The 25024-nt window shown below is 34.3% G+C and overlaps 1 protein-coding gene and 1 long non-coding RNA gene across 6 annotated transcripts in view; one reads left to right on the top strand and one right to left on the bottom strand.

Moving 5' to 3' along the window:
• LOC149782147 (uncharacterized) overlaps window positions 1-1240 on the bottom strand; it is a 30204-nt gene extending 28964 nt beyond the window's left edge. The window contains exon 1 of the mRNA XM_089933586.1: window positions 826-1240. The gene's annotated coding sequence lies outside the window, so the exon portion shown is untranslated. The remainder of the gene's footprint in view (window positions 1-825) is intronic.
• LOC149782146 (uncharacterized) overlaps window positions 1-9820 on the top strand; it is a 52595-nt gene extending 42775 nt beyond the window's left edge. The window contains exons 4-6 of one of the 5 annotated variants that reach the window (XR_016414255.1): window positions 2735-2840; window positions 6858-7009; window positions 9376-9820. This is a non-coding gene — a long non-coding RNA (uncharacterized LOC149782146). Of the gene's footprint in view, window positions 1-2734; window positions 2847-6857; window positions 7010-9375 lie in introns of all 5 variants that reach the window. The other 4 variants (XR_016414254.1, XR_016414256.1, XR_016414258.1 and 1 more) reach the window with 4 other exon arrangements.
• The last annotated feature ends 15204 nt before the right edge of the window (window positions 9821-25024 follow it).

Below are 25024 nucleotides of genomic sequence, written 5' to 3'. Positions count from 1 at the left end.
TATTGGGACATATGTTTCCTTTGAACAGATGAAATGCATATTTTGCCAGAAGTAGAGATGTTTTGCTAAAGAATAATTATTAATTCAAAGTACAGAGTATTAAAGGCTATATCGGGGTAATAAGCTCACTTCGTATATTAGTATAAAAAAGTAAAATGACATTGATAAATAAATATGGCCTAAGAAAAGATACGATAGTCTCCTATGAAGAGGTAGCAAAAATGTGGCATACCAACCAAGGTTTAATTGTGCCATAACGGAGTAAGGTCCAAGTTACATAACAAATGAAACTAACATGGTGTTTGAAGAAATAGTATAACAGAAAACAGAGTGAAAGTGTGAAGCAAAGAGGAAAATGTCAATATAGGAGAACAGACATTTAAAAGAAAAATGTAGCAAAAGGACCAGAGATGCATTAAGAAACAGAAGGTGCAGTGATAGCTAAAACAAAACAAGCTCATCAAGACATAAAGAATAAGTACATTAAATGTAGTCAAATAATGATGCCACCTTGCTTTCCCTACATAATAGTGGACGGCAGCATCAGATGTATAAATATCAAAATGAAAAAAATTAGTTTGAACTGTTCATACATAAACCACTGTGTAACGTGCTGAACTAGTACATAAATTAGAACTATAAAATACAAAAGTATTATGATTAAAATCTATGACATTTGCACTATATATAAAGACAAGACCAAAATCATACAACAAGTTGTACCAGGAATTCTTAAAATATGCTCTTCAAGCACGAGTATGTGTATAAAGCAATATAGTTATCGAATACTGGGAGATGTATTTAATCAAACGGCACATTGCTTACCTGGTTGCTAAAATGATTTATCCTGGATGACCGGCTGGCTTTATGCATGCAAAACATACAGTTTCCCGGCAGGAATAATAGTTTACGAATCACTACTAAAATAATAAAGTTTGCTTCACATATGTTTTTATCACTTTTAAGACTTGCTTTCGCCTACATATTCCGGAAAAGGAAGTGTGATGCATAGTAGTGAACACGTCTGAAGTTATTACTACATCGACACCACGTAAGCAAAAAGAACTGTAATCCAGACTAGAATTAATCAATATGCTATTTTTAGAAGGAGAAACCTCGTTTTGTTAAAGTATAAAGTATGCTCTGATTGACTTTCATAAACAATATCAACCACAAAACTGACTGTGGGTCTAAATCAACAGGCAATTCTAAATGTGTCGATTCACACGTGAGGAGGGTAGGAAGATGTCATTGTAAATAATTATGAAACAATTAAGCATAATGCTAACTGAAACATGCATTTCTTTAATGCAGTTTTCCATTCTAATCTAATAATTTAGACAGATCATCAGTAAACAAGTTTCGTTTAATTCTGTTGTTAGTGAGTTTTCAACCATTTTCTTTTATTTCTTCTACAAAGTCCACTGCTGCGTTTGTAACGTCTTCCTTGTCTTTATACAAATTTGCTAATGGCTGGTCTATTTGCATTTTCGTCAAATTACCATGACGATACGAATTGCTGATATCTGTTTCATTGATATTGGCTCCAATTTTCTTTTTCAATTTTACGTAGGTAGAATGCGTTTTGCATCCAAATTTTATATTTAATTGATGATATAGACTATAATATAGTTATACGCCAAATACATAAAAAGCTATCTGCACCTGAATTGTGATATTTTGCCATTATAAAATGGTTTCTTATGTTAATAACTTTTTATTTAATATTTTCCCACTTAATTTCCCTGTATACCGCTATGTACTAATGATTCACTCAAATAAATAAATAAAAAAATGAAATACAAAATAACATGAATTAAAGGTAGCACACCAAACCTTACTTTTAATGTTTAGTTTGGCTGAGACAGTGACACGCATAATGCGACATCGTAGCATAAGATGGCACACATTCGGATAAAGTAATCCCATCTATAGCTCATCCATTAGGCACATAATTGGTTGTGTACACACGAAAGATCGCCAAATGTTATTTCTATCATGAATTAGATTTCTTATCGGTAGTATCTTTGAAAGAGTGACTTGTTGTACTTTGAAAGAGTGACTCGTACTTTGAAAGAGTGACACGTTGCAGCATAAGCTGAAATTACATTCTATAAAACCATTCAATTTAATAACTGCCAACTGACAGTCTTAACAATACACAAGAAATGTTCAAACTGATGATCTGCATTCCCTATATACAGTTGATTTTAATATGTACACGATTGATTACATAACTCATCTGTCCAAATGTCCATCCTTATTTAGAATGTGTGTGGATCGAAATTTCACAAATAGTTGACGTGATAGCATCTGATCGTACCTATAGTGATATGTCAGGAATATAAATGGAAATACGCACTTAAAATATTCCCAGATGGAATTTTGATCATAAGTACATATGGTAATATCTTTTTCATTTGCCACTCAACATCCTTGTAACTTGTTATGTACTAACTGTTTGCGCAAATGATCAAACCTCACCCTATCTACATTGTCTTAATTTTAATGATAACTTGGGCAGATTATTAGTTGTTTAGCACGTAAATGGCTGGACATTATCGGATAAACTTATTTCTGAAAACCTCATATGTCTTTGGGGATGAATAGTCATTTATGTACATATCCACTGTAGTACATTTTTGAATGTCACTGTGTCAAGTATAATGTCAACTTAATTTGCTTATAGTAAAATTGGTATGTGAGAAGAAAATGCATATTTTACCATTTTCAGGTACGGCCTTGTATTTGGAACCAGGTGGAAGAGTTGAATTAGTTTGGATTCTCTGCAGCGGTAGGTGGAGATACCAAGGCCTCGTTACGACATGTATAGTGTTACGGTAAAGGTAACCATAATTTGTTCATACTACCGCATTGACATTCTTCAAAGACATGGCAGGCAATTCATATTCATACTAATCGGATCAGGCAGATTTCAATTTCCTTAAAACTCAATCTGAGCTAACGCGCTTCACAACACATAATCAAAATATTACATGATGCACAGACCCAAGCTACCACGTGTCTTAAATATAATGCATTTTCAATTTAGCTGCCCGGAATGTGGCAATTTCTTGTTTTGAATTTGTGTGTATGTGCGTGTGATCTGTAAAGAATATACCTTATTACAGCACCAGTTAGAGGCTTCAGTACTCGTAAATATCATATCCATGAATATACTTGTATCTAGGTACTATATAAAGTTTTTCCCCGTGGTTCAAACATGTTTCCTATCCTATGTCTTGACTGGCTAGCCACTAGGAATTAACAAACAGTATAATCAAGCCAAAATATGATTGAAGTCCTAAGTACGATGATTTTCACATTTTAGACAAGGAGCTTTCCTATTTTTGTAAAATGGATGGGTTGGTATATCTTTTAGATTCTTCTTAGATGTGAAATTGTTACATAAATGTATTTACTTAGTCACTATTAACACTTGAATGTTATATAGTACTGATGTAATGGTTTTCCTTATCTTCTGCAATAGAATGTCTGCACAGATTAGGCTTGGCGTTTGTGACTCTATTAAATACATATGGCCCAAGAAAAGATGCCCTTGTCTTCCATTAAGAGATATCAAGGGATAGAACAAATATGTATAATGAAACTGTAATGATAGCAGTTAAAGATATCAGTGACTCATAAAATATATACATATAATCACGTTAATGCCAATCCTCCCAGGCAAAAGAAAACGGTGATTTTTAAATTTGGAATCCCCACAATTTCACAAAGGGAAGAGGTTTTCATTATTTCTTTAGAATGTACTTCTAGATACCTTTGATCGGGAATAGTACAACTCTCCGGAAAATGCAACGTGGGCTATCGTGTTCGACAATATCCTGAAAAAATAATAAAAGTTGCACAAACCCAAGGTTCCTTGTGTCTTGAATATCTCTCATTGGTCGATTTATCTGCCTAAACATTTTTCAGTTTCTTCTTATGAATTTATTTGTAAAGAATATACTTAATGAAAATACTATTTATAGGTTTTAATATTCTTGGATATCATAAACATGAATATACTTGTACATAGGTACTGGTTGAGTTATTTCCCATGTCGCTACATTTTTTCTTATCCTTTTTTTTTTTTTTGAATGCCCTCCATTAAAACTTTCTGGGCGGTATCACCAGGCAAGGATATATGAACTCCTAACTGCCATAATTTTCACATTTTAAGCAAGAGGCCTTCGCATTTATGTAATCTGGATAGGTGGATAAACTTTAAGCTTTTACATATTTGTGTTTGGCATTCTACTTAGTGGTGATTATATCAAGTTCATGGTTAAAAATATCTAAAGTTATATACTAGGTCACTGTTCAATCTTTGAATTTGCAAACCCCTGCGTAATAACAACTGTACAATAAAGGATCCCTAGAATACAAATGGTGTTCTCATTTTTGTTCTTCAAGCAAACAATGTTCTATACACCTTTTACTAGATACACATTCTGATCAATTCGGAACAATAGTTCCACGTTTGGATATGCGTGTTTATTTGTGTTGATATACATATAACGGTATGGGCATTGGTATTTTACTAAATAATATTCTGAATTCAGTGTACATATCATTAAGGGTAATAATCAAGCTAATAAACTCATTTTAGATATTAGTATTTAGAATCGCAAAGTGACTCTAATAAATACATCTGCTCCAAGTAAAGATATACGGTCTTCTATGAAGGCATATCAAGGGAAATCACTAATGTATATAATAAAAATGTAATTTTAATATTACCATGAATCCTACAATATATACCTATAATTATGTTAATGTCAATGCTCCCATGGGAAGAGAAAATGTTCTGGATCTATGCCATGCATTTGATTTGCTTGATATTTGGAGCTAATTTAACTATGGAAGCTCAAATGCATTATTTTGTATTGCTAATTTTAGCTGACATCGGTGGACATAATACGAAGTTGTATCATCAGCTCATACACATTCTAATATACTAATTATATATATGGCTGATCTGTCAGGTACACTGCTAGCTGTATACACTTGGAAGACACTTAATGTTATTTCCATCATGCATTAGCTTTCTTGCTGGTAATATATTTCAATTTAGTACGTTTGACAAAGTGCGGCATGGTATTATAGGCTGATATCATATTCTATAAAACTATACTTCATAGTAACTGTTAAATGACACTCTTAAAAATACCTCAGAAATGTTCAAATGGATGATTTGAATTATCTCTGGACAAATGATCTTAATAAGTACACAGTTACATAACTATAATGTCCAAATCAGTCGCTTTTCTAAAATCGTAATACCATTTTTAGTTTTGGGCACAAAAGGTTTACCTTATACCAATTTACTAGATAATGTCTAAATTGGTTATATGTACATAACATTTGGCATAAACAATTTTCAGCCAAATTCTTAAGGTGGCAGGGTCCAATTTCGTAAATTGTCACCTGGCAAATGTTTAACTTAAGGCTATGATGTGACTTTCTCAACTATTATTGTTTACTGTTTAAAGTTATGACTATATTTGTCAATAGGTCTTTCGGGCTTCTGTTTTCCTTGACATTGATGTTAGGTATGGACATTATAAGTAGTTACTTTGCAGTATGTTGATAGTGAAATACCAATAGTCCTCTAGGAAGAATAGCTAGCCTCCCATAGCAGTAAACACATGGGTTTGGGGCAAGTAGAATATCTCAAACAACGGCTTCAATGACAACTATTCTTAGTTGCATTAATCTTTTTAGTACACACTGTTTTGCAAAATTGTCATCTAGGAAAAGGGTTTGTGTTTGCACTGTGAGCATCACATGCCGTTAGATATGAACTTCTAACATGAAAATTACAGGTAGGATTTTGGGGTTGGGGTGCACAAACTTTTTCTGCTTTGAACTGCCATTGACTTCTTTGGTCACGTGGATAATATTCTTATACTTTGATTTAATATGGGTATCTAAAAATATGGACTATTTTGACCTCACTAGTGTGTTTTATTTTTTATTATGTTTATGCTAGGCCGCTGATTGCTGCATTAAATTTGAATATACCAACCGGTCCCTGTCCCCGGTAAGGAAAACTGATTAAAAAATGTTGCTGCAGTCAGCCACATCTATTATACCTTTTTCTTTCTTCGTGCATATTTAAATAATTGCTATGCATTAGCTTCATTATATTTCCTTCTGTATTCCATATATCACTTTGTGTTGTATCTACTGCTCTTTGAAGAGGGAGGTAACTGTGTTTTGTACCTCAATGTGAGAGCTGTTTACATCATGACAAAGTAGTATATTTTGGACTTAACTTACTAAATATAGGAACAAAATGGTTACCATGCTGTATTGTCTTGCTCTTTCTGTAGTTGTTAAGGTTTTCACCATGATTTTTATGAATATCGTTAACAGGTCAATACAGACATAGAAACAATTGCATAACATGTCAACATGCATTCTTAAAAGTAATGTAACTCCACAGGAGCAAATAGGCTTCAAAGTAAGCATAAATAAGCATACTGTTGTGAATGTTAAATGTCACCATTGGAACGGTCATAAAAATAGCGATGCATATGGCATATTGCTGGCTATATTTTGGTGAGAAGAATGAAAGGTTTAGCACACCGACATAATTTCTAGCTTCATGGCCCCACTATGAAGATGACATAAGAGATCCATATCTCACATTTGGGTAATGATAGGACATTTTTCAATGTTATGTATATATCTTGAAATTTCTAGGTTCATTTAAAAAAGGAGGGAAAAGCTTACAATTATGTGGCAGTTTAATGCATTTGACAATACACATACAGATTCTCCTCTGCAATACTTGTTTTCCCATACTGTTAAAAGTACATGAATATCACTTGTTTCTTTTCTTTTTGCAGGTCTCAGTTTGCATGGTAAGAGATTATAATTAATCGGATAGTCATGCTGAACGGAAAATAGCTTCAATCTCATCCAGATACTCATTCTGATCTAAGTGCACAAGAGAGTGACTTTGACGGACAGATTTAGGTTCCGCAGGAGTTGTTTTATGGTACGTGCTTATTAACGACAAGCAGACGAAATGCACTCTTCCTTAACTGAATTTTCCATTGTAAATATTTGTTGTATAACTTATCTTATTATTCACAATGATTTTGTAAACTTCAGAAATCATTAAAGTCAGTTGTAAGTGAACTGGTGTCTGAGAGGAAATTTCTCTGTTAAATTATATTGAGAAATTGTATATGTGTGGTCATTTTCAGTGGCTATCTATCAATGAATTTATTTGATACGTCACTTGTAAGTGTAACAGGGTCCCACGAATCAGCATATCAATATTATATAATGCTCTAACGTTAATTGATGAAAACTTGATGTCTCCAGATTATCAAGACCTTTTGTTGTCATTGCCCCCCCCAAAAAAAAACACCCACCCACACAACATGATTGATGTTATTTGCATCTCCAGAATAATAATGAAAGGTTAAAAACCGCTTGTTTCATATCAGTCTAAAAATAAATCCAAAGCACATGATTTACTTAAATGTGTGATTTCTTTAAGCATCCTAGAAGAGTTTATAGAAACTTTTCACTTCTCACACTGTCATCTAACATAGCATTTCTGTAATTGATTCTTAAAATTTATAACTTCCAAATCTCTTCTTGACATTCATGAAACATTGTATAGGAATTTTGATTCTGTCCTGATGATATGGTGGTAACAAGCGACAAAAGTATTGCATGTTGGAAACAATTTGCACTATATCAAAATCTGCAGTCAGTCATAATATACAATGTAAACAATGCAGTGCTTTTTGCCGCAAAGAGGTAATTTTTTCAAAAGCATAATACCATTTTTAGTTTTGTGCACAAAAAGTTTTCCTTTATACCATTGTACTAGATCATGTTAAATATGTGATATGTACACAACTATTGACATAAACCATTTTCAGCCAAATTATGAAGGTGGCAGGGTCCAGTTTCGTATACTGACCCCGGGCAAATTTCTTAACTTAAGGCCATGGTGTGACTCTTTATGCTATTATTGTTTAGTATTTATAGATACGGATATATTTGTGAACTAGGTGTTTTGGGCTTGTGTTGTTCTTGAAATTGATGTCAGGCATGTACACCTTCCATAGTTGCTCTGCAGTATATTGATAGTGAAATACCAATAGTTGGCTAGGAAGCCTCCCATAGCAGTAGACATGTGGGTTCAAGGCAACTAGAGTGTCTCAAAAACGGCTTGGATGACAACTATTCTGAATTGCATCAAACTATTTAGTAGACAATGATTTTCATAATTTTCATCCAGGGAAAGGGCTTGCGTTTGAACTGTGAGCACCATATGCTGTCAAAAATGGCATTTGGATGTGAAAAATGCAGGTATAATATAGGGGTTGGGGTGCATAAACCTCTTCTGCTGTGAACTGCCATTGACTTCTCTCATCAAGTGAATACTATTCTTATGCTTCGTTTTAATATAGGTATCTAAAAATATGGACCTTTTTGACCTCACTTGTATATTTGAGTTTTTATGATTATTTATACTAGGTCGCTGATTGCGACATTAAATTTGAACATAAAAACTGGACACTGCGCCCTTAAGGAAAATTGATAATTTTGTGATGGTGCAGCCAGCCACATCTATTATACTTTTTTGTTTCGTTGTGCATATTTAAATAATTTTTATGCATTGACTTTATTATATCTCCTTCCTTTTTCTATATATCACTTAGTGTTGTATGTAATGCTCTTTGGAGAGGGAGATAACTGTGTTTTGTACCTCCATGTGAGAACTGTTTACATCATGACAAAGTAGCATATTTTGGACATAACTTACTAAATATGTGAACAAAATGGTAACCATAATGTATTGTCTTGCACTTTCTGTAGCTGTCAAGGTTTTGCAACCCTATTTTTATGAATACTAGTCACATTTCAATAAACACACACGTAAACAATTGCATAGCATGTCAACATGTATTCTTTAAAGTAATTTAACTCCACAGGAGCAGATATAATTAGAGGAATCATGCATAAACAAACTGTTGTTGAATATTGAATATCACCAGTGGAACGGTCTTAGAAATAATGATGCGTATGGCATATTACTTGCTATATTTTGGTGAAAAGAATGAACGTTTTAGCACACCGACATAGTTTCCACCTTCATGATCCCACTCTGAAGCTGACATAAGAGATTCATATCTCACACTTGGGTGATAATATGAAATGTTTCAGTGTTATGTATATATCTTGAAATTTCTAGGTTCAGTTAACAAAGGGGGAAAAGCTTAAAATTAAGTGGCGCTTCATGCATTTAACACTACACATACAGTTTCTCCTCTGAAAGTCGTATGTTTTCACTGAATATTAAAAGTATATTAATATCACTGGTTTCTTTTCTTTTTGCAGGTCTCAGTTTGCATGGTAAGACATTAGAATTAATCGGTTAGTCATGCTGAAAGAAACAATAGCTTCAATTTCATCCAGATACTCATTCTGATCTAAGTGCACAAGAGAGTGACTTTGACGAACAGATTTAGTTTCTGCAGGAGTTGTTTTATGGTACGTGCTAATCAAAAGCCAAGAAGGTGAAATGATTTTTACCTTGAACTGAATTTTCCACTATAAATATTTGTTCTATACCTTGTCTTATTATTTACTATGATTTTGTAAACTCCAGAAAACTTTTAAGTCAGTTGTAAGTAAATTGGTGTCTGAGAATAAATTCCTCTGTTAAATTCTATTGAGTAATTTGTATATGTATGGGCAATTTCAGTGGTTATGTATCAATGAAGTTATTTGATATGTCACTTTGTAAGTTTTAGGGTCTCATACATGAGTATATCAATATTCCAGCATTGTCTAATGTTAATTGATTAAACTTTAACTTCTCTAGACTAGCAAGACTTGTGTTGCGATTACCCCCACCCACAATACACACTGACACGACACTGATGCTGCTATTAGCATCTCCAGAATGATAATGAAAAGTTAGGAACCCCTTCTTTTATATCAGTCTAAGAGTACTTCTAAAGCACATGATTTACTTAAATGTGTGATTTCTTTAAGTTTGCTAGATGAGTTTATAGAAACTTTTCACTTCTGTCACTGACACCTAACATAGCATTTCTGTCATTCCCTCCTAAAATTTATAGCTTCCAGATCTCTTTTTGACATTCATGAAACATTGTAAAGAAATTTTGATTTTGTAATGATGCTATGGTGGTAAACAAAGACCAAAAGCATTGTAGGTTGCAAACAATTTGAAATCTTTCGAGAAATGCAGTCAGTCATAATTCATAATGTAAATAATGCAGTGCATTTTGCCGCAAAGAGGTTACTTTTTCAAAGGCATAATACCATTTTTAGTTTTGTGCACAAAACGTTTTCCTTTATATCATTGTACTAGATCATGTCTAAATATGTGATATGTACACAACTTTTGACATAAACCATTTTCAGCCAAATTCTTAAGGTGGCAGGGTCCAGTTTCGTAAATTGGCCCATGGCAAATTTCTTAACTTAAGGCTATGGTGTGACTATTTCAGCTATTATTGTTTAGTATTTATAGATATGGATATATTTGTGAACTAGGTGTTTTGGGCTTGTGTTGTTCCTGAAATTGATGTCAGGCATATACACCTTCCATAGTTGCTCTGCAGTATGTTGATAGTGAAATACCAATAGTTGGCTAGGAAGAAGAGCCAGCCTCCCATATCAGTAGACACCTGGGTTCAAGGCAACTAGAGTATCTCAGAAACGGCTTGGATAACAACTATTCTGAATTGCATCAAACTATTTAGTAGACAATGTTTTTCAAAATTTTCATCCAAGGAAAGGGCTTGCGTTTGCACTGTGAGCACTACATGCTGTCAAAAATGGCATTTGGATGTGAAAAATGCAGGTATAAAATAGGGGTTGGGGTGCATAAACCTCAGCTGCTGTGAACTGCCATTGACTTCTCTCATCGAGTGACTACTATTCTTATGCTTCGTTTTAATACTGGTTTCTAAAAATATGGACCTTTTAACTTCACCTGTGTATTTGATTTTTTATGATTTGTTATACTAGGTCGCTGATTGTGACATTAACTTTGTGCGTATAAACTGGGCACTGCCCCCTTAAGGAAAATTGATAATTTGTTGATGGTGCAGTCAGCCATATCTATTATACTTTTTTGTTTCTTTGTGTATATTTAAATAATTTTTATGCATTGACTTTATTATATCTCCTTCCTTTTTCTATATATCACTTAGTGTTGCATGTAATGCTCTTTGGAGAGGGAGATAACTGTGTTTTGTACCTCCATGTGAGAACTGTTTACATCATGACAAAGTAGCATATTTTGGACATAACTTACTAAATATGTGAACAAAATGGTAACCATAATGTATTGTCTTGCACTTTCTGTAGCTGTCAAGGTTTTGCAACCCTATTTTTATGAATAATATTCACATTTCTATACAGACACACCTAAACAATTTCATAGCATGTCAACATGTATTCTTTAAAATAATTTAACTCCACAGGAGCTGATATAATTCAGAGGAATCATACATAAACATACTGTTTTGAATATTGAATGTCACCAGTGGAACGGTCTTAGGAATAATGATGCATATGGCATATTACTTGCTATATTTTGGTGAAAAGAATGAATGTTTTAGCACACCAACATCGTTTCTACCTTCATGATCCCACTCTGAAGTTGACATAAGAGATTCAAATCTCACACTTGGGTGATAATATAAAATGTTTCAGTGTTATGTATATATCTTGGATTTTCTAGGTTCAGTTAACAAAGGAGGAAAAGCTTAAAATTAAGTGGCGCTTTTGGATGGTACCTATCATTACTGTTAGGAACCCCCACCTCTCTCTCTCTCTCTCCTGCTCCTGTTGTTTCTTAGGGCAGTCTGAAGACCAATTTCCATTACCTTGACAATGATAATAGGTATCTTGACCTTTGTCTCTTTTGGTGCCTGTCTCGCTTTGACATTCTGAAGACCAATACCCTTTCTTCTGACAGATACAGCATGTGTCTCGACTTTTATCTCGTAAGATAGGGGAACTGTCCGTTGGTTTCTCTGAAGAAGACCCTCGTATGAGGCCTCGCAAAGCTCTGATGAGAAGTTCGATCTGGATGGAGTGTGAAATGAATATTTTGAAGGGAACACATTGACCCTTCATATAGGTAAGACACTCAACTTAAATTTATATATTGGGAACCATGCGTTTTAAATATAGTCTTTTTACATTGTGTAATCAAGATGAAACAGTCGCATCATTTCTTGAAGAAAGGAGAAGTAAGAGGCAGAAATGTGACCTATCGCCTCGCGCAGAAGCTGAAGTCTTGGCTCATATCGATGCCAGCAATTTCGAAGATGACATGAGTGAGCCAGAATCCAGACCCAGAGAGTCTACGTCAAACCAAAGTCCACCACTATCACCCGAAAAGTATTGCCACATTCGAGAGACGGATAAACGCTCCTCTAGAAAATTTAGAACGACGGCCACGGTGATGTCTCACAATTACTCGGGATGCAATGGACAGTTTCTTCTGAAATACTACACGGAACAAAGCACCAAACGTCCTAAAGTGACTTTGAACGGAGTCAAACTCATTTCGACACAGGTCAAACAAGTGCAGTTTAAAGATTCGATGAGTTAGTTTTCCATGCCACTGGGTCGAATGCCTAAAACATTTGGAATGAAAGAAATGACCAAAGGTTTTCTCCGCACGTTTTCAATACCGAAGCCAATCAACATGTCGTTTTACCCCATTTGCCTGATGATTACTACTACGACCCCGACAACATGCGCAACGAACAAAGAGAAGCATTCTACTCTTGGTACCTAACTTACGCTTTGGACCCACTCGACTATTAGTAAGAAATGTTAAATTATTATCGTTCCAAAGCGTGTTCCTTGGTGTACCATAAACGATTCATGCCTGAGAAGATACTAGCTGTCATCCGCCCTCAAACGACCAATTTTGTCAAACGTCAATACTCGGTCAAAGATTTAAGCTGGCTACATTCCTTGTGTGACAAAAAAGACAAATTGGTCCAACAGTCCCGCAACGGAGAAGGTAAAAAGACCATCTGAACATATTCGATGGATGGCTGGGACTTTAAAAAAAAACAAGATTGTGCACGAGTTTAACGGATGCTTATTTCACGGATGTCGAATCTGCTACCCTTAAAGGTACATCCAAAATCAGTTTCTACAACGTACCATGAAAGACTTGTACGAGGCCACTTGTCAGCGACACTTAAAGTTAGAGCAGCAATGATACCAAGTCGTAGAAATATGGGAACACGAGTACGATCATCGTTTGAAAACCGATCCCAAATTTAAGCGTATCGTGAAATGTTACAAGTTGGTGGACCCTCTGAACCCGCTGGACAGCTTGTATGGAGGACGGACGAATGCTACCTGTCTGCTGTACCACGCCGACGAGGAGAAAGGAGAAGAAATCAGATACTTGGACGTGTGTTCACTGTATCCTTACGTGTGAAAATATTGTCACTTTTTCGCAGGACACCCACAATTGCTGACGGAACACATCGACCTGGACAACATTCGACAATACGGAGGATTGATCAAGTGTATAACCTTGCCTCCCATGGGTTTGTACCATCTCATTTTAATTCACAATTGCCAAGGAAAACTGATGTTTCGCCTGTGCTGTTCTTGTGCCGAAACGTGCAACCAAGACCAGCCTTGTCAGCACACCCAGGAAGAACGCGCCTTAACAGGAACGTGGGTCAGCGTGAAATTAGTCAAAGCACTGGACCTGGGATACCAATTGTTAGAGGTGTACGACATTTACGTCGTTCCCAAGACAGAACAGTACCACAAGGGTGACGAGACTCAGAAAGGCATTTTCCTTGACTACGTGGATGCTTTTTGAAACTGAACCAAGAAACCTGAGATAATCCTTCCTGGTGTCAAAACCCCGAAGACCAACATAAATTCAAAGAGAAGTACTTTGAGAAGGAAGGCATCACCTTAGATCACATCGAGAAAAACGAAGTTCGACGATCTTTTGTCAAAGTGATATCAAATTGCTTGTGGGAAAAATGGCACAACGACCGTGTTTACCCAAGACGGAATATTTGACAGAACCTTCCTGCTACTTTCAGATGATTCGCGACAAACCCAGATACATGAAACACGTGGACGTCCTTCGTGAAGACTTGAACCTGGTCAATTACGAGGATGAACTGGATTTTGTACAGCCGACGAATTTTGAATGTCATCATCACAGCCTACGTGACAGCCTATGCTCGCTTAAAATTATACGAAGCCTTACACCAGTTAGGAGATCGTGTGCTGTATTTTGATACGGATATTTGTATTTATATCAATCGTCTTGGTCGCCGTCAGCCTAACTTCGACGGAGACCGTTTAGGAGCCTGAAGGGACGAACACTCCGACGACAAGATTCTGTTTTGCTTGTGGCGGTCCAAACAATTACAATTACGAATACCGTGACTCACAATGAGAAGTGCACATCGAGTGTAAAGTTAAAGGACTGACTCTCAATTATTAAACATTTTTAAATGACCACCTACGAACCGCACAAGAATGTACGTTTACCCACACATCAAATGGTCAGTCAACCTTAGAAACACTGTATCAGATCGTTTACCGGAAGCGAGTGCGACTTCCTAACCACTTCACCTTACCGTGCGGGCACATTGGTATAAAACAATGGTTTCAAGATGATAATCATCAACAAGAAGGATGACTTCGACACAGCAAGAATCGAGTGAGAGACCCACTGTGAACTCTAAGTTCAAACAATACAATTATAATGCTTTCTTGCCTGACTATTGTGATTGCCCAAGTCGATTGTAAACGTTTAAAAAATGTCCTAAGGATCAGGAAGGATTACCTACTCCGAATGTTTTAGCTTGAACAGAATTTGTCTACTTGGAACAAAAAGGAAAAAGAACAGATAGAATATGGAATAAAAAAATAATGAAAGACGAGGAAATGAAAAGAAAAAAGAGAAGGAGGAAGAGGAGGAGGAAATGAAGAAGAAGGCGAAAAATGTTGTGAAGAAGATAAGGAACTATGGAAAAAAGCAAAGACCCTTTTCAGGGCCAGTCTCGAAAAGATACATATTCTCTATTTGCCATACCTGTGTATTTTGTTTCTTTGTATATGTCTATTTCTGTATATGTCTCTTCATATTTCCGTTTGTCCCTAGACAGCCCTTATACATTTCCTTTGTCCCTCAATCGTCCCAACCTATGTTAAATTTTTCTTTGACCTTAAACAGTCCCAATCCATTGATGCTATGTTAAATTTCCCCTTGTCACTAGGTAGTTCCACCCACGATAAATTCCCATTATGCCCCAAAGGGCAAATTTACTATTTTAATGTTAAAGTCCTATTGTCCCCAAATCGTCCCATTCACTACTTTCGATTATGAAAATATGGTAGTTGCTTTAAATTTTTCAGTCCTGTAATGAATCGCCAGACGTTTTAAGAGAGCGAAGTATAAATGAGGTACAGTTGATATGTATTTCGTCTTTGGGAAAGGTTTCATTGAACTATTTCGCTATCGAAGAATTAATAGAACCCCGATACATAGAATAGTATTAACAATTAAATCGCTTACATGAAGATGTCAAACGTGTGACAACGGGATCTTTATAAACCACTTGGATACAATTTCCTAAATGTTTACTTTTTAAGCAATTTTAAATTGTATTTCCTATGTCAGATAAATTATCTTTATGTTTTCTACATTGGAAAAGTTATTATTATGGCTAAAATATTTTATTCTCTTATTTATACAAAGAAAACGTTTGATTTTTCTTTCTCCGTCTTTTTTGTATTACTCTGGTCTCTTTAATCATATAGACAGAGAATTACACGGCAATTATAAATTTCTTTTACGAAAGAATGAAATTATCTGAGGATTCGTTTCTGCATCGGCACTGCATGCAAGATAATTGCTTAACAATCTGGAAATAGTGTTCTGTCTTTCCTTAAAAGGCAATATTGGAAGTAAATATTTGACCGCAAATGATCTCAAAATTACATCTTTCCGCACATAATTTGTATGCCTTTTGCATAGGCTAGAATAATATAGTGCATGGGGATTTGTGGTATGTAATGTTTTTGTGCGTTTAATGTTTGATAAATAGAGGGTATTTCTATGCTTATGTGATTTTTGTTTTTGGATTTGATTGGTTTAACGCCATTTTGCAGCATACGATAAGCTATGCACGGTGGTCAGTATTATTGTGGAGCAAGAACCTCGGAAGACACCTGAAACAAATACCGACCCACGGGAAGCTATTGGAAAGCTTTCTCACATGCCCACGTTGGTAAAGCCGAATTGCGGATCGAGTCTAACGTGTGTTATGTGTAAAGGCGAGGACCTGTACAACTCGGCCATCCAAGGCCCTTATTTGTTGTAAAACTTCATTTCCTTACCTGTTTGAAAATAAAGAACACGTACACAAACACTGCATGCATAGTATTATAGGAAACGTTTTGTTGGAGTGTAGACTTTAACTTTGACCATAGAGCCAATGAATTTTAATAAACGTTTCTCTCTGTATTTAAAAAACTGGTTTACTCAGAATTATCAACGAAACATCGATTACTATAATAATGATTTATCTACGTTAATCATTTATTTGAAGACATTTTCTTGACAACAAATATTACAACTTTTGCTTTATAGAAAGAATTAATTAATTAATTAATTAATTAATTAATTAATTAATTAATTAATTAATTAATTAATTGATTGATTAATAATAATAATAATAATAATAATAATAATAATAGTATAATTTTCCAGATAGATTCCGAAGTTATGTTCGATTTGTAAGTAAATGTAGAAAATGTTCGGGTACCCTGGGTTGTTGGTTAAAATACTAGTGTTTCAACCGAGACGTAGGATACACTCACTCCAGAGTAAATAATGTAAGAGTTATTTCCCTTCAATTAAATCGTTGGAGTATCATAACGATAGTTTTGTAACGAAAACATAACAATCAGTCGTGGAGTTTTGTGGGGGTTTCTTTGTAAACATTAACTGTAGATATGAAAGTTTTCGAAACTTTCTGACTGAGTATTCTGGGATATTCGCATCCCTGTAATAATAACAACAACAATAATAATAATAATAATAATAATAATAATAATAAACATGCCATTTTAAATGCAAAAAAGTAACAATTTAGCATAAATTTTGAAGTAAAGTGTAAAACATAGAATAACATTTTTCTCTGAGTTGTATCGTTTTCTCGAGGAAAAGAGCCAGTTTATAAGCAGATAGTTATTATTATCAATTTGTTATATTTAATAACAATAATTATTTATAATAATAATAATAATAATAATAATAATAATAATAATGAAAATAATAATTATTATAATAATATTAAGAAGGAAAAAAAACAATAACAATACAGTATGGGAGAGTCAAGAATGGGTGTGAGTACCCATTATTCAACATAAGTTTCACTTTGATTGGTGTGAGTGTCCATTATCCTGCAGGAATTCCAGCCTGTTGGGTGTGAATGCCATATGAATGATACATCATTTATTCTTACTGACCCTTTTGGTCATAGGTAAATATTATGTTTGTTTTGCTGGAACGGACATAATAACTTTCCACCCAAAAAAATATGTCCCGTTTCTTTCATTTTTAAGGGGTAGGATGATATGTTGATGAAAGCATACACAAGTAATACGTTCAAAAGGATTAAAATGATATTTTCCTATATACAGTGTCATTGTTGACATGATGTTCGCCAGATACAAAAGCATCCAGATATGCTCACCGTCACTGAAGCTCAGCTATTCTTTCTTCTTAGGTTCTATGCAACTGCTTGGAGTGCAACGGTTTTATTGCACCCACCCCGTGGGGAGGAGATTGGGGGTTGACTTTTACATGTATATTAGTTGTTCATTCTGCTTTTGTTTCTGTATTTATTTCAGGTAGGTCACTGCGACCAATATTTTACCGTTCACTGAGTTGCGTTCTATCTCAAACGCATTTCATTTCAGAATCATCCAACTATGTGATTACATGATGACTTACATTTCAATAGCCTATAATCGTTTTTTGTGCTTAACTTGGGGATTGTTTGATATCCTCTGTGCAATTCTTCTATACCTGGAATCAATAAACTAATTTGAGAGGATTAATCTTGTTAACTACATGCTCATCTTAAAAGTAGATCACTGTGACCCATACTTCATTCTTCACAACCTTTGGTACAATTTCCTAGAATCATGCAGCTAGATGATTGCATATGTTCCTCTTAGTACTACACTCATGCAGAACAAATGTCGCAGCAACCTACAGTGCACATTTACTGTCCTACATTAAGCGTCTACATTAAGTTCGTGTCCAGGTGTTTGTGGCATGATGTGTACACAATAGTATCTACAGCCCTGAAACTTGAAGGGATTCCTCTTGATGGGCACTGCTTCCTTCTTTAAGTAATATGTCAGTACGGATAACAATTTACGCTTCAATGCCTTGGGTTAATTAAACATTTCAGTAAATTGTCAATATGGACCACAATTTCGCTTCACAATCTATCATATCTACATTCCTGAAACTTGACATCTTGATGAGCAATGAAACTGACGAGTGTGAGTGCCTACTATTAGTCTGTTGATGATACTTCCTTATTTCAGTAGTGGACAATAATTTAAATGTCACAATGGACAATAATTTACACTTCAATCAAATGGGTTACATTAAAAACTTCTGTGTGTCTATATGGGCCAACATTTACGCTTCACTGACTTGGATTAAATTTTGTACTTAGCGTTATTCCTCACACGTTCATGATAGAATCGAAGTTGAATCGTGAAAGTGATAAAGAGATTAATCTCTTTTGCTACCAGACTTTAACAACACACGAAGCTCATTGTGACCTATATTTAATTTCTTACTGGTCACGTAGAGGTGAGTCATATTGATAAAACTCTGTTGTTTTGTTACTCTGCCAAATATATATATGTACCTATAAACCTTAACAAACGTTATGAGTTAAGGTTTATTTACATAAATCCTTATATTATTCTCTTTTTAATTTTTTTTTTTAAATCTCGACCCTTATGGTCCAGATTTCGTCTTGATATGTGCAAAAGGCATATTGTTCGTTTCATTGCTAAGAACATATACATATTTGCTAGTAATGGTTTCGCTATGTTAACATTATCTATACCTAGGTGGATGGAGCAGATATTTTAGGGCTTTGTCCTAGCGACATCTATTGGAATTCATGAGTTGCCTCTCTTAGTATGAAAAGCCAACTAACCAATTGCGGTTCGTTGTACATCAGCCAAAAATGGTGGAGGCAATCGATTTTAATACTTTGTACGTTTTAATACCGAAATTTTAATTACATATCAGAGAGAAGCCATTAATGTAGTATTTGAGTGAAAGGTATGTGTACAAAAACGGACCGGCAGTGGAAATGGCTCATTTTTAGTCCATTCAAGTTGTGTGCTCCCTTGTCTCGATCATGTATGAACATTGTTCAAATTTTAACAACTTAATTTTGATTGGATGCGTTGGCTTGCAGTCGGATTCAATGAAATTCAACAGACCCAAAGCACAGAAATATCGGTTCGATCCGCCAAGGTGTAGAATGGGTTAACATATCGGAACCTTGTCTAGCGAAGATGAGAACATATAGTACTCACGTATTTTTCCACCTATTTAAATTGTTCCGTTCCGGAAAAATAATGGCAGAAAACTGAGAGTGGAAGAAACCAAAATTTTACGGTAACTCCTATAGGATCATTGGGACAAGAGAGGCTGGTGAAACATAAATGGATCACTCTATTTATTTTAAATATCTACATCTGTATTTAATAATAATAATAATAATAATAATAATAATAATAATGATAATAATAATAATGTGGACAAATACATTACCTAATCATTAGAATCTCAGAGCACTTTACAATATTAGATAACACATAAAAACAAAAAACGATAAGATTATAAAAACAAACACCATGAAATTAGGAAACAAAAATTGGCTGACAATAATTAAGAACGTAAACATTATCAAGTCTTTGTCAGCTCTTGTAGTTGAAATAGGTGAATTTTAAGAGCACAGTTAATGCTACGTTTTGGTGATATATGTTATAGTTTTATTCACGTTCACATGTCTCTCTATCTATCCAGACAGACAGCCAGACAGACAGACTGCCATGTATCTATCTATCTAGCTATGTATATATCTACACGTGAAACATGTACAAAAAGACAGTAACTGAAAAAGTCACTCTGCATTATTGGAAATGAGAAAACGGTTCATCAAGGAATTTTTCAGGGTGAAATTTTCAGCTGTAACAATAATAATGTTATACTTTATTTCTGCGCTCTATACGTCAAAAACTACCTTCAGCCTTGATGTCGTATTACAAATATACGCATGTACATGGCATGATTTTAAGAATGCCGAGGTTCATCCAAATTATTTGGACGAACGTGTTGAATCGTTTAGACAGCATTTGGGTTATACAGCCTATTAAGATGTTTTTGTTATATCAGTTTTAAGGTCATTTCATGCCACGGCAGTTGATTGATCAACACTCTAAGGAGACAACTCGATCTGTTCATGAGCATATCAATTTAGAGAACACATTTCCATCAAAATTTCAATGAAATTACAGTACATACCGAACAATACGCTTAAAGTGAATGAGAACTTTCGATGTTATGTTAATTTGAAATTGGATATATTATATCGTGACAATCAGGAAGGTTTTCCTTCAGCATTGGTCAGCTGCCATTGTTAGTGTTTTGCCTAATCTATTGCCCAAACTGCAAGTTATTTATGGAACAGTACAGAAAAGAATATGTGTTGTTTATTGGGAAACATCATAACAATTTTGGCAATGTTAATTATTTCTATAAATTTATTTACTAAAATTTTACCACAAGACAAATTTATAACATGTCGATTGGATACATAATACATTTTCATTTTGATTGTTAAGCAGAAGGTAATGGTATGGCTAAATTTCAAAGGTCTACCAGCTGAGCTGCCATGACGCGTACAAAATTATAGCTGATTGTTTAAACCTTTCTGAAGTATATATTACAGGATAATTTCATCGATGACGTCAGTAATAAATTGTGGCTATAAGTTTCTCTTCAGCCAATCAACGCTCCGGTGGTCTAGTAGCTAGAGCATCAGCCTCGGATATGAGAGGTCGCGGGTTCGAACATTAGTGAACAATTACAATGCATACAGTGTTTATCATACACTGTGCATGGTAATAGTTTACAGAGTAAAGTAATCACCTCTTTAAATACACAAACGATTAATTTTGTTTGTTGGATTTTTATGGCAGGTTCGACAATTTATTATATGATCCAAACAATACAGCAGCTATATACCAATCCCAAAAGACCACCGAGAAAGCTTTCCCTGGATGTAATGAACACACCAGTTATTGAATTACTGTTTCAAAGGTCTACCAGCTGAGCTGCCGTGACTCGTACACAATTATAGCTGATTGTTTAAACCTTTCCTGAAGTATATATTACAGGATAATTTCATCGATGACGTCATTAATAATTTGTGGCTATAAGTTTCTCTTCAACCAATCAACGTTCCGGTGGTCTAGTAGCTAAAGCATCCGCCTCGGATGTGGGAGGTTTCAACAAGAAGAATAAGAAAGAAAAAAAGAAAAATAATCCAACTCTATCGAGGTATAAGCGAAAAACATTTCATATGATCTTCCATATATTTAACGCACCCATTTTAACTTGAATAACGTGACAGTTAAAGTTTATAAATGATACAATCTACTACGAAACCAGATCTTAGCGACATTAAGGAGAGTCAACTAAGGTCATCCATATTTAACCATTTCCAAGCAGATTATAAAGACTAATGAGCACTCCCTTACTCGGGGAAAATTGATCTAAGACGTGTAATTGTGTATACCTGACAACAGTACTTCACTGGATTATGACTGATTCTACGCCTATTTGTCATTTTTGAGGTTTTTTCAAAATAGTGTTAACATATATATGAAAAGTAAAATCATTATTTGTAATATAAGTTAAATTAATTTTGCACTTTTCGCTTCTATTTTATTGCTATGCCGCTACTTCAAGTATCTTCGAATCAGCTGATTTTAGCCACAACACGTTGTTGTAGTCGAACTTGGCCATTTTGAGATGTCCCCTCGTACATTGCAATGCACGTGACCCGTTCGCGTATTTTGTACAACAATACAAGATTTTAAAATTAAATTACCTGCACAAATATTCGAAGATGAGACTACTGTATTTGGGAAGGTTCTCACGGCTGATCATATTGTTTAATACTTTGTTAAATTAGAAGAATTAAAACACCGAGTTGTGTGTATTACTGTCGTGAGGTCATGTTCCGTCAGCATGGTCGATTTGGATTGGCCGATCGAGTGCAATACTCACGAATCCATTCTTTGTTTACCAGAATCCTAACACGTGCCAAACTTGTAAATAAAGGGCGTCGTTGTTCAAGTCGGGGACATATAGGGTTAGGAAGATAAGGCAGTAGACGGATAAAAGAAACGGCTGGTGAAGATTACGATATAGAAGAAAGATTAAGTAAAGAAAAATGAGAGAGGTAATTTTTGAGAAGGAAAATTTAATGCATGACATTTGAAGAATAATTTGGAACTTAGACTTTATACTACAAGTTCTCAGAAGCAGAGGAATTTTCTACACACAAATTTGGGAACCCAAATTTGGATTCCGAAATTCAAAACTTATTACCCACATTATGAATGTTTAACACTCAGTCTTAGTTTTAGTAAATTAGACTGGTTTTAGCTAATCGAAAAATATACAATACGGGTTTATCTACTGGTATTATTCTATAGGTAAAAGTTGAATCTGTAAACTGGTAAAAAGGGTGCAGTTCTGTTTTAGAGATGAGAAATGTCTGAATAAATGTGTCCTGGATTTTAATCTTTCTGTATTGTTGTTTTTATCTCTATTCCTAAAGTCAGACGAAACCTTGTAGCTTCAAGGTCTGAAAAAGAAGCCTAAAATCCTGAGTAATTTTCCAGATCCATGAGGTTACAATATTTTACAATTATATCTCAATCAAAGAGAAAAAAAACTGTTCTTATCGTCTTATAACATGTTAAGTTTCATCCATGCATATTTTGTGAAACTATTGACCTATTTTTGAACTCGCAATGAACATATTTTCACTTAATCGAGATCTTAATATGTAATTTTTTCTTATTATTGGATAATGAGAAAATAAGAGAATAGAAATATCAGAAAGTTCAATGTTGTTTGGCAACCTGTATTCTAGAAGTGGAAACAATGAGTAATGAGTGTGATCATTGGAAACGATGAAGCAATGTGTCATCATTACAAAATAGGAAGCAATTAGTGTCATTATTGCAAAATATGAAACAATGTGTGTCATCTTTAGAAAATATTCGAATCTGCATATTTCCCTTACGTATGGAAAGTGTTTTCCTTTCTTTTTTATTCCAATACTTTACGCAGATGTGTGATGCTAAACATATAATGCTAGTACCTGAGAACAATCGAATTAAAGAAGTCTGAAAACATGCCATATACGTACAATATATATCTTTTTAAGTATTTTGATGTTAATTATTTAAAATATTGATTAAATTCAACCTTCATATCTCATATAACGTCAACAAATTTCATTGCACACACACGCACACACGCATGTGTGTATACGTGTGTATATATATATATATATATATATATATATATATATATATATATATAATTTTAACTCTTTGTACAGTCGATATTCTAGTCGAACAGGTGTGCGTTCAGTGACCGAATAATCCCCAATAGAGCGGTTTTGCCATTATCAGATGTCAATTATCATAACAATGGACAACAACCATATCGGATTATGTTTGTGCTCGTTTTAAATTCTTTTATAGATGACTGTAGGACTGAAAATAATATATCTGTATGAACTCATAAATAATCCAGCCGATTTACGTGGTACAACGTTCGAAAGGATAATGGTAATTCAAGTTAGAAATGACAGACGTAATGCAATATACAAATAAAAAGACAAACAAAATGACCCATGCAATCAATACGACTTTATTATTTATCTGCTTAGCTTCATTTCTTACCTGGACAGACTAGAGAAAGACCCTAAAAATTAAATTTTTTATATAAAAACTGTGATGAAATAGACTGTGATTGAAAATCAACATATGTAAGTTTCTTTTCTGCGCTTTGTTATTTATGTTTCAATTGCTATTGTCCTAAGCACATACATATATACTAGAGTTGATGCCTTCGTTTCCCTTCGTTACAAAATACATTTCATGGACTAAGTTTAAAGGAATTTTCTTTCAAACGAGAGGGATAGATAGAAAGAGAAAGAAAGTATGCATTACACAATGAAGGATGAAACTTACTTAACAATTTCATAGATTTTCCTTTATTGAAAGTAACGGTCCAATATTTATGCTTAAATTCATAAATTAATTATACAGTTTCAACAGTATGCAGATTAAGAAGAAAAACTGTGAAGAAACTATATTTCTTTCAGAAAGGGAACAAACATTATTTCCTAATACAAAGTCATAACAATTTCACGTGATATACTAATTAAAATTTCATTACAATCAGCTCAATCAACAGACACAGGTACGTTTGAGGCATCCATTTCATAAAAGAAAGGTTTTGTTTTTTTCTATTTACAAACCAATTACCAAACTTGTAATTGCAAATTTACCCAACAGCGTATTTCTTTATATACATTGGAATGATTGTGTGTATTGGTACAATTATTAGCGATCAAAGGCACAAAGTTAGTCCAAACCTCTGAACTATGTCTCATTCCCTCAAAACGAAGACATATATTTTCCTGCAATTCTCCAAAATAAAGAACACTTATTAATATATAATTACACCACTTTTAAACAAAATTGCAAATGTTGTGATATTGACCGATGGAATCTTTATCTGAAATATTTTTTGTGAATATTTGGTTATTGTGTTTTTAAGAGACATTTTTCAAAACTATTC

Source organism: Sinohyriopsis cumingii, chromosome 15, assembly GCF_028554795.1.
Source record: "Sinohyriopsis cumingii isolate HCF-2022 chromosome 15, ASM2855479v2, whole genome shotgun sequence".
Classification (NCBI taxonomy): domain Eukaryota; kingdom Metazoa; phylum Mollusca; class Bivalvia; order Unionida; family Unionidae; genus Sinohyriopsis; species Sinohyriopsis cumingii.
This window is presented reverse-complemented; position numbering and strand designations above follow the sequence as displayed.